Genomic DNA, 10,993 nt, shown 5'->3' on the forward strand with positions numbered 1-10,993 from the left:
CTAATGGCCTTAGGTACACATCAATGTCATTGCCGGGTTGCTTAGGGCCTTGGATGAGAACTGGCATCATAATGCCCTTCCGCTTCATGCACATCCAAGGAGGAAGGTTATACATACATAGAGTGACGGGCCAGGTGCTGTGATTGCTGCTTTGCTCCCCGAAAGGATTAATGCCATCCGCGCTTAAAGCAAACCATACGTTCCTTAGCTCACTTGCGAACTCATCCCAGTACTTTCTCTCGATTTTTCTCCACTGCGACCCGTCAGCGGGTGCTCTCAACTTCCCGTCTTTCTTACGGTCCTCACTGTGCCATCGCATCAACTTGGCATGCTCTCCGTTTCTGAACAGACGTTTCAACCGTGGTATTATAGGAGCGTACCACATCACCTTCGCAGGAACCCTCTTCCTGGGGGGCTCGCCGTTAACATCACCAGGGTCATCTCGTCTGATCTTATACCGTAATGCACCGCATACCGGGCATGCGTTCAGATCCTTGTATGCACCGCGGTAGAGGATGCAGTCATTAGGGCATGCATGTATCTTCTGCACCTCCAATCCTAGAGGGCATACGACCTTCTTTGCTGCGTATGTACTGTCGGGCAATTCGTTATCCTTTGGAAGCTTCTTCTTCAATATTTTAAGTAGCTTCTCAAATCCTTTGTCAGGCACAGCATTCTCTGCCTTCCACTGTAGCAATTCCAGTACGGTACCCAGCTTTGTGTTGCCATCTTCGCAATTGGGGTACAACCCTTTTTTGTGCTCCTCTAGCATGTGATCGAACTTCAGCTTCTCCTTTTGACTTTCGCATTGCGTCCTTGCATCGACAATGACCCGGCGGAGATCATCATCATCGGGCACATCGTCTGGTTCCTCTTGATCTTCAGCAGCTTCACCCATTGTAGCATCATCGTGCATATCGTCTGGTTCCTCTTGATCTTCAGGAGCATCACCGTATTCAGGGGGCACATAGTTCTCATCGTACTCTTCTTCTTCGCCATCTTCATCATAACCCCTATTTCTCCGTGCCTCGTCCAAACATTATAGTGTGGCATGAAACCCTTGTAAAGCAGGTGGGTGTGGAGGATTTTCCGATCAGAGTAAGACTTCGTATTCCCACATACAGGGCATGGACAACACATAAAACCATTCTGCTTGTTTGCCTCAGCCACTTCGAGAAAATCATGCACGCCCTTAATGTACTCGGAGGTGTGTCTTGAACTGTACATCCATTGCCGGTTCATCTGCGTGCATTATATAATTAAGTGACCAAATTAATAGAAGTTCATCATCACATTAAAACCAAAGTACATACATAGTTCTCATCTAACAACATAAAGCTCTGCAGAGCATCTAAATTAATTAAACCATACACTGAAACTATGTAAAACATTTCAATGCCAAAACAAATGCGATCATAATCGCAACAAATGTAACAAACTGATCCAACGGCATAATGATACCAAGCCTCGGTATGAATGGCATATTTTCTAATCTTTATAATCTTCAAGCGCATTGCATCCATCTTGATCTTGTGATCATCGACGACATCCGCAGCATGCAACTCCAATATCATCTTCTCCTCCTCAATTTTTCTAATTTTTTCCTTCAACAAATTGTTTTCTTCTTCAACTAAATTTAACCTCTCGACAATAGGGTCGGTTGGAATTTCTGGTTCAACAACCTCCTAGATAAATAAAATCTATGTTACGTTGGTCGACATAATTGTCATAAACAATAAATGAACCAATAGTTATGAAAAGATAATATATACCACATCTGAATCATAGACAGGACGAGGGCCGACGGGGGCGGATACCAAAACCATCGCACTATATAAGATGCAATAATAAAAGTAAGAAAATTATACAAGTATCTATATAAACATAGAAGTAAGAGTTTTTTTCCTTTCAGAAAGAAGATAAGAACAAGAGGCTCACCACGGTGGTGCCGGCGACGCGGGCGATCGACGGCGGTGAAGACGGGGACGGGACGTGACGGACCGCTAAACCTAGACAAATATTGAGAAAAATGGAGCTTGGAGGTGGAGCTTGGAGAGGAGAAAGCTTAAGTAGTGTGGCTCGGGCATTCCATCGAACACCTCGTGTGTATAGGAGGTGAGCTAGAGCAACACAAAGCTCTCTCCTCACCGGCCACGAAAAACAGAGCAGTGAGAGTGCTCTGCTCGCGGGGTATATATAGGCAATTAATTGTTCCCGGTTCGTAGCATGAACCGGGACTAAAGGGAAGCCTTTGGTCCCGGTTCATCCCCCCAACCGGGACCAATGGTGGTGGGCCAGGAGCAAGGCACATTGTTCCAGGTTCGTCCCGCCAACCGGGACCAAAAGGTCCAGACGAACCGGGACCAATGGCCCACGTGGCCCGGCCGGCCCCCGGGGCTCAAGAACCGGGTCCAATGCCCCCATTGGTCCCGGTTCTGGATTGAACCGGGACTAATGGGCTGGACCGGCCTGGACCATTGCCCCCTTTTTTACTAGTGCTCGTTCGTCCCGCCTCCCGTCGTTGCACAACCCCGGGCTCTGGTAGTGACATGTGGGATTGGCGCGGCAACATGTGCTGGCGGTTAAGCAAACATGTAGGACCCACACGTCATGTGTCGACGGAGGGCAGCGCCATCGCTAGATTGATGTCAAGTCAAGGATTCACAACTCATACTTAACAATATGTTGAGGTCGATCCGGCCGATTGATTTTGGCACGCATGCGTATTTGTCCGATCCTGCCGGGCGTTTGAGTTGAGGTCGATCCGAGCGTGCATCGAATCTCGTTTTTTTACCCCTGCTAGTACACGTAATCAAGGCTCTCCAAAAAGAAAAAGGAAAATGAAAAAAATGCACGCGTCGTTAGAGCATTTACATCCGTACGCCTCGTAGCCGCCTCAAACATCCGGTCTGACTGCCCGGTCACTGACCGACCAGAAAAAAAAAGAAAAACAAGCATGACGGACGGTCCGGTCACTGACCGACCAAATAACGACCCCAAACGTCCTGGGTAACCGGCATCCCTCAAACCCAACCCAAATGTGGGGCGGATATAGGAAGGCCCGGGCTTGGCGGCCGCGGACCACAACGGCCCCAAACGTCGCAGACGTGTTTGTCCGTGTACTAGCAATGCAGCGGACATAAAGACGAGGCCTGTCAACCCACCCACTGTTATAACTCGGGAATTCTGACCGTCAATCACCAAGTTTTCGTCTGAAAAATATTGGGTCCAAAACTACCGACAGGAAGTGAAAAAGTGAAAAAGTGAAAAAAATTGCGCCTCATACTCGGGGTGTCAGGGTTCAAAGTGAAAGTGAAGATGAAAAAGAGAAAGTGAAGGAACTGAAAAAGGAAATTTTGACCGTCAATCACCCTGACACCCCACATCCTCTCCTCTCCTCTCCCGACGCGCCGCCGCAGCCGCCGCCGCCGCCCCCATCTCTGACTCCGATGCGCAGCCACCGCCCCTCGCCTTCCTCCATCTCCATCTCACCCACCGCCAGCCCCTTCTCTCCCTCGGCTGTCGCGCTTCCGTATGGACCCGGTGAGTAGGCCGGCGGCGCTCCCCGATCTGCTCGTCCTGCCGGCCGCGGCGAAGTGAGGCTCCAGGATCCGCGCTCGGGGCGGCCTCGACGCAGGTGCTCGGTGTGCCCGGCCGCCCAAGACTCCGCCTTCCTCACGCTAGTGCGTCTGGAGAGGAGGAGGGGGCGGCACGCACAGCCGTGCCCTGCCGTCGGCGACGACGGCGCGGCCGTGCCCTCCGACGCCGCTCTTCTGCGCGCGTGAGGACACCAACTCCGCTCTCGACGACGACCGCACCATGGAATGGAGCCCTTCAAGGAAGGTCCCCTCTCCCTCTCCTTGTCTCTCTCCTTCACCTCCAATTTCTCTCACCTCGTGGCCTGCTTGGTGCCACGGCCATGTCCAATTAGGCTCGCTCGATTGGGCGCTCAATTGATTGCCTCACATGCATGCTACATGGTCTCTGCAGGATGCACCCAATTGCTTGCTTGGTTTCCCTAAAATCCCCAGTTTTATTTGTTAGGGTTCACCGTTGCTATTCTATTCACTGTCTCGTGCTTATTTTTCTAGCTTAAGGCTTTTGCTTAGAGTTGTAAATTCATTCATGTCTTAACTGGATACTATGATATGATTGCCAGTATTTGATTCTTGAAAGGTCTGCTGTTTAGCATCAACCTCGGATTCTCTATTCACTGAATCTTTGGGGGAGGGGCGCTCTCACACCCCGGGTTCAGATGATCTCGCATTATGCGTCATACGATATGCCATGCATGTTTGTGCCAAAATCAGGCACTGGCGTTCTGAAAAAATGTTGTATTTGTTGTTGCGTGTATTGGCAGACGCATATATAGGAGTACGTGCTGAGCTGCACCGTCGGCTGTGCCTCTGTACCCCACTTGCTCAGCTTGTTTTTTTGTGTACAGAAACAAACTGGACGACATGTCTCCAGTAGATTCAGAGCAGTTGGCCATAGAACATGGCGGCGACAGGACTTCCCGCTCTTTGTCTCCGACGAAATGGACTTCCCGCTGGGTCCAATTAGCACGAGTCGAGCTTAATTTGTATAAGAGGAGCTAGACTCGACTACTCATGCGCTGCCCAACTACTTAAGCTAGTCTTTTTGTTGCTGCACGGACATGTCCATAGTTTAGTAGCTGAAATTCAGAAGTCAGAACTGTTCGTCTGCACACTGATAGGAATAGTTCCGATGCATCGACCGACATCATTGTAGTAGGGAAATTAGTTTTCGTGCAATGGACAGTGATATTGCTATTTGATGTTCGTAATGCAATTCTAGCTAGTTGAATAGAGTTTCAGCTGAGATTGGGATTATGCATTTGCAGACTTTGGGTTGCTTGTAACCCGCCATGTCACAGATAGGGTGCCTGTTAGAAATCTTCTATGGGTAAGTATGCAGAGAAGATCTTATCATGGCTGCTGTTTCTTTCAGTATAATAACTTGGACTTGCATGTACTTTGTAGGGGTAACCAACAAGCGACAAATATTCAGTCTTGAGGGCGCAAGTACTGAAGCTATGATCCAGCTGTTGAGAATAACTGATAATCATGGTGTCTTATGTGTAACTATTTTCTTCAGAAATCACCAAGTACTTGTGAGTGCTTACCTTTTACATACTATGTTGTTCTTGGATCATGAATGACTCTGTTCTATTGTCGTCTAGTTCTTCTCTAATAAGTACATACTATCTTGTTCTTGCCTGTGCATTCATCCGAAGCTAGTTTTGCTTATGTGTGTACTGTTTTGATTGCCATGTCAGACTGCAAAGGTTTTCGTGTCACCGACAACTCTGCTTCACTAGTAGATTGGGGAAGGCGGCCGCTGCCCTCGTCTCCGCATTGCCACGTCCTACTCCTCTGCTCCACAACATACATGGCTAAAGTAAGGTAAGACTCCAGTGTGTATTCAGCTATTGTGCACTTCTCGGCTGACTAAACAATGGTGGAATTTAGTCAGGGTTGCACGTGCAGGTACAACTCGTCGACGTCAAGGAGAATGATGCCTTAGACCAGTCTGTGAAGCCATCGCCGTCCTCGGGTCCTGCCGCCAACGGATACGGGTGCTTGGTGGTAGGAATACTCTTCTCCTCCCCTCACTTCTCCCACTTTGGGTTCATGGCCTTAGTGCCAGCCATGGACATTGACTTGATATTGTTCTGTGCTTGTGGTTATCTTCCAATAACTTTCCTTTTTGCTTGCATATGTTGGCATGGTTTATTGCAATCATTAATATTCTGTTAAGGCTTACAAATATCTAATGTTGTTGTAGCTCATATTCTTGTCCTGGCTATCAGTGTGTTTCATAGGTAGGCTTTAGGTTGCTGTGATGCTAAATATGCTTAACTAGTCAATCACAATCACAATACGCCAAAGATGGTCAAATGGCTCATTCCATATGGTCATTGATGTTGGATGCTCCCCATTTTCTATTGTAGCTTAGATTTTATCCTGTGTTTACTTTTGCATAGTTGTAGGTCATGAATGACCGTTTTATTGTGGTCTAGTTCTTCTCTAATAAGAACATATATTGTTCTTGCTTGTGCATTTATCCAAACCTAGTTTTGCTTACGTGTGTACTATTTTGATTGCCCTGACAGACTGAACAGGATGTTAGAGTTTTTCATGTCATCGACAACTCTGCGTCACTAGTAGATTGGGGTGTTCGGCTGCCACCCTTGTCTCCGCCGTGGCCATCCTCCTCTTCATCTGTTCCACAACGTCCATGGCTTAAACAAGGTAAGACTCTAGTGTGTATTTAGCTATGGTGCACTTCTCGTCTGACTAAACAGTGGTGGAATTCAACCAAGGTTGCACGTGCAGGTACAGCTCATGGACGCCAAGGAGAATGATGCCTTAGACTAGTCTGAGAAGCCATCGCTGCCCTTGGATGTTCCCGCCGACAAAGACGGGCACATGGTGGTAAGAATGCTCTTCTCCTCCCGCAATTCTCCAACTTTGGGTTCATGGCCTTTGTACCAGACATGAAACCAATGGCTTGATATTGTGATGTGCTTCTGGTCACCTGCATGTTCATGTTCATCTGATTCCATTTGGTTGTCAGTTTAACTGGACATGATGGATTGTGTTCTTTACCTTATAACTTAGCTTCATTCATGTTCCTCAACTCTACCAGCAAAGGCTCCTACAAAAGACTTAATGGTTCAAAACATAAATACTGGGCACTTGAATTGTGTAAAAATCCTAAAGCCATAAGTTGTTATAGCAGATAAACCAATTCTCTGTGACACTGCAAATTGTGGTTTCATCTACGAGTTCCAAATAATGCACAACTTTTAAAAAAAGTGGTAAGTTTGTTAATGCCCAGCCGTTGGTACCATTAATGGCCGAGCCTTTTTTTATTATGCCTGTGTCGGAATCTGAAATATATCATTCTTTTCTTTTATCCAGTAGGAATGCTAATTGACAAAGATAGAAGGTGTTCTATTGTTCTAGCTCCCTACCCTTTCTTCAGTACTAGTCTCTATGTTGTTGCTCGTGTTGGGATGATCGTGGAGTGTTTTTTCTCGTGAAGCATGGAAATAAAAATAACCACCATTTATGAGACTGAATCAAAACTAACAACGGAAACTACGAGAAATGATTATTCGGAGCTACTCTGTTTTGAACCGTGGCTTACCGTTTGCTCTTCTTTTGTTCATTATATATATGTATGTAAATTCAAGGTTGAACTAAAAGATGCATTGTTTTTTGGCCTTCAGACACAAGATTGGGCTACCCAGCCAACGGTAAGTGGCGGTGTACTTCATCACAGCCTTCCGTTTTCGAAAACATCAGTCAATCCTTCGTTAAGTGAGCATAATGGACATGTTAGTGTTGCTGCCTTTAAAAACACAGCAATGGTTCTTTTGCTTGCTTATTTTTCTTTAGCTAGTCACGTTCCAAATGTTATCTAATAGTTATGATCTTCTGTGCAGCAATGACCCAACCATGCCCATAATGGCCATACAGTACAACAAGGCATCCTCGTTGGTCTATGTTGCAAATGGGTAAGTAAGCTCTTTCAATCTTTCTAGTATCGAGTGACTGCGACCGCCAACTTTAACCTTACCATCTTTAGGCTGCAGCACTTTCCATGCTTTCAAGCCGAAGGACTTCACTCCGAGGGCATACTCTACAAGCAATACAAATTCAGAGAGACACGAGGAAATCAAGTCAAAATCAACCGATTGTCTTAGACCCTTTTGCACATGGTAATTATCTTGCAGATATGCGGGGTGTGATGTTTTTTTGTCTGCCTAGCTTGCTGGTTGTCTTACTGGATACTGTAGCTAATTCTTTTTCGTATCTTCAGGACATTTGAGAGCACTCTACTCTTTAGTCTGTTGGAACAAAGTTATGATGTTTCCATTTCACACAAGAAATCAATTGCAAGAAGATCATGACAGCAGCTTGTCATGTAAGGTATAATTTGTGTCCTCTTTATTATGTCAGAATTACTTTGATCTTGATTAGTTGACTAGGTGATACTCTTGGAAGTTAATCATCGAGTGTTCCTTAATTTTTGTTTGTAGTTTATTGACGTCGACACTCCATTTGAGATTCCATACATCTTATCATAGATTTGGAATGAATCTGATCGCGATTATCTGGGTTTAGAACATGGACACAAAAATATCGAGATTCATGTGTGAGTTATGTCGACATTTTGATTAAGAAGGCTTTAGTTTTGTAGGTTAGAGAAATGTCATAGTGTTGCCTTGTTTTTGTTTGAAATTCCTGGTTAGGGATCTTCTTGATCCTTGATAGCAATAGTTGGTGATCATTCTGTGTTCTCTTTTGAGATGTTTGTCCACCTGTACGCCTTCATTTCCTAGGGCTTAGTTTGTGTGGACCAAGCCTCCAACTATTCTCTTGTCAATCTTTGTAGTGTTGAGTGAGCAGATTGCACTTTGTAGTAGGTTGCAAGCGGTAAATTGTTTTTAACCCTGAATGTGTTCTTCATGTAGGCGTTTCAAGCCAAAGGACGGATTCACTCCAAGATCATGTTGTGCAAGCAGCACAAATTCAGAGAGCCTCAAGGAAATCAAGGCAAAAGTGTACTGGCCATACAAACCTCTGTTCCTCTCTCACGTGGGTAAACCCCTCCAGTCCTCTCCGCTCTACTTTATCTCATGCACTTGTGTGCCTATGGCCATTGCGCCATGACAAGCTTAGTGTTTTGGTATCTCATGGTGGGTTGTGATGCCAACGTTTGTGCCTCTCGGGCTTCTGGTATAATAATTTGTGCCATCGTTTTACAGCAGTGATATCATAGTTCGATCCCTAGGTCTCTTATGCGTGCAGATCCGTAAGAGTATACCATGATTCTGTGCTGGACACCCTATATGAACCTTAGGTTTAACCCTAGCGATTTCTTGTTTTGTAAGTTCTCACATTAGCAACGAACTTGCTGATGTACATGGATAAATCTCTCTTGTTGCACTGATCTGGTGCCTTCAAAAGATGCATTTTCTTCCCCTATGAGCTTGCTGGGTGGATTATTATTTCCAAGTGCCACTGATAGTCGGATTCAAAATATGAAAACTGAGCCATCCAACTAATCAAAATGGCGCCTTTCCCTATTATGGAGCAAACTATATGATGTAGTTTGTGTTTCTAGTTGCCTTGCTGGGCGAAATGTGAACGCAATGTTTTTCTTGTTTTTATACCATTATAAAGTAGTGATCTAATGAGATATATTTTATTAAATGATCCTTTAACTTTGGAAAGTACTGATGCGTTAGCATATAAGTAACACGGATTGATGATTTGGCTGCGTGTTTCCTGCCTCATCGTCTTGCTGGATGATCTAGTGAGCAAGACCTGTTCTTTTTGTTGCAGGTAATTGCATAGTTGATTGTGCGTCACAGCATCAACCCTTGCACCTTCTATTGCTGACATATACTTGTGAGTGCAAGACTTGTCAATGAGCACCTGGCAGCTGTTCTCTCCCTGGCAGTGAGTTCAGTCTGCTGCAACCACCTCTCCTTCGACGGTGGATCAGGTAACTGCTTGGTCTCCTCCCCAGACACCATGCTGTGTAGGCGTTGGCTTGTGGGGTGTCATGTGGATATACATGATTACATGAAATAAAGTCAGTCTTCTCTTAAGTTAAAACCATGCAATAATCTCTATTTTGTTCAAGATCAATGTGTTGATAGTTAGTACACGTATGTGCAGTGCAGGTGCTAGTGTTCTACTCCCTCCGTTCCTAAATATAAGTGAATCTACACTCATGTTGAAATCCCTAAAAGGGCTTATATTTAGAAACGGAGGGAGTAGCTGTTATGTGTGGCAACCGCGACAGTGGTGGCCACCTCTTCCTCAGTCCAGGCGAGTCCTGTGTTTGTGTGTTCGTCTTCTGGCTGCCACAATATTGATTGTGATTATCTTGTCATTGGCATTGATTCCTGTGCTGGTTAATTAGACCGTTGGCCACCAGAATGAATTTTCTTTTCCAGTATCTTGTTGCTCCACTTTTCTTTGTTTTTTTTGTTAGTTTTGGTACTGGATACCTGGTTATGTTTAAGACTAGTTTCTTAGCTGAAATATGATTCTAGGGAGCACTTGTCATTTGGGGATTATGGACTAGCAGGAATGAACCATAAAGCGACATAGTGAACCATGTTCTGTGTCATGTTTCTACTGCAGCAACGAAGGATCCTATTGAGCCCTCGGCCGAGACAGAACAAGTTTTTGAGGCGCTCACTACCAATCGTCGAAGACATGTCAAAGCCCTTGAGTTGGTCGGTTTCTCTAAGCACTGGAGCTGGGCGTTTTGCCCCTTTTTTGGGTAGTGTAATGTGGTGGGAGTTATTTTAACCTGTTAGTGAGGGAATCATCTTCTGGTAAAGATGATCATATATGTACAAACCTGTAGTGTTTGGTTTGGTTGTAGCTGATACTTATTTGTATATGGATTAGGTGCCTTTGATTTGATTCAACACGGGCTAGTGATGATTTATATGTACCAAATCTCTTTCATTTTGATGGATTTGCGACGGCGCCTGAGATTGATTTTCCTGCTGGCATGGCACAGTAGAATGTTCATCAGCATGCAAAGATTGCGGAAATTCAAATGCTCACATATATGTATGTATGTATGTATGCATGTATGTATGTATGCGCTTCTTCCTGTGCCTTTTAGCTTGGTTTCTTTGGTTTGTTGTCGAGTCGATTTATTTTCATTTGAGGGTTTCGAGCCGCGCCTGGTCTCGGTCCTGAATCTTGTTATGTTTAGTGTTTGTGAGCTGGTTGGTCATCGTACCTATGGTGGATGTTGATCGTTGCTTCGTGGTTATTATCTTTCCGGTTTCAGTATGTAGTCAGACCATATGATTTATCTATATGAAATTGGTTGCTCCAAAATAAAAATAAAAATAAAAAGGTGTGTGCTCCTGTGTGAAAGTAAAATCACCCAAGCACCTTCTTGTGGCCTTGTGCTCCTGGAGCCA

At 45.1% G+C, this 10,993-nt stretch overlaps 2 long non-coding RNA genes across 2 annotated transcripts; both read left to right on the forward strand.

Moving 5' to 3' along the window:
- The first annotated feature begins 3,585 nt into the window (after positions 1-3,585).
- Positions 3,586-5,415, forward strand: LOC119366973. The gene is made up of 4 exons (XR_005176160.1): positions 3,586-3,843; positions 4,865-4,926; positions 5,004-5,134; positions 5,300-5,415. It is a non-coding gene; the product is annotated as an uncharacterized LOC119366973 (long non-coding RNA).
- Positions 5,416-7,286: 1,871 nt separating this feature from the next.
- Positions 7,287-10,674, forward strand: LOC119366972. The gene is made up of 7 exons (XR_005176159.1): positions 7,287-7,366; positions 7,475-7,546; positions 7,618-7,750; positions 7,852-7,961; positions 8,507-8,630; positions 9,381-9,543; positions 10,191-10,674. It is a non-coding gene; the product is annotated as an uncharacterized LOC119366972 (long non-coding RNA).
- The last annotated feature ends 319 nt before the right edge of the window (positions 10,675-10,993 follow it).

This window comes from Triticum dicoccoides, chromosome 2B, assembly GCF_002162155.2.
Source record: "Triticum dicoccoides isolate Atlit2015 ecotype Zavitan chromosome 2B, WEW_v2.0, whole genome shotgun sequence".
Lineage (NCBI taxonomy): Eukaryota > Viridiplantae > Streptophyta > Magnoliopsida > Poales > Poaceae > Triticum > Triticum dicoccoides.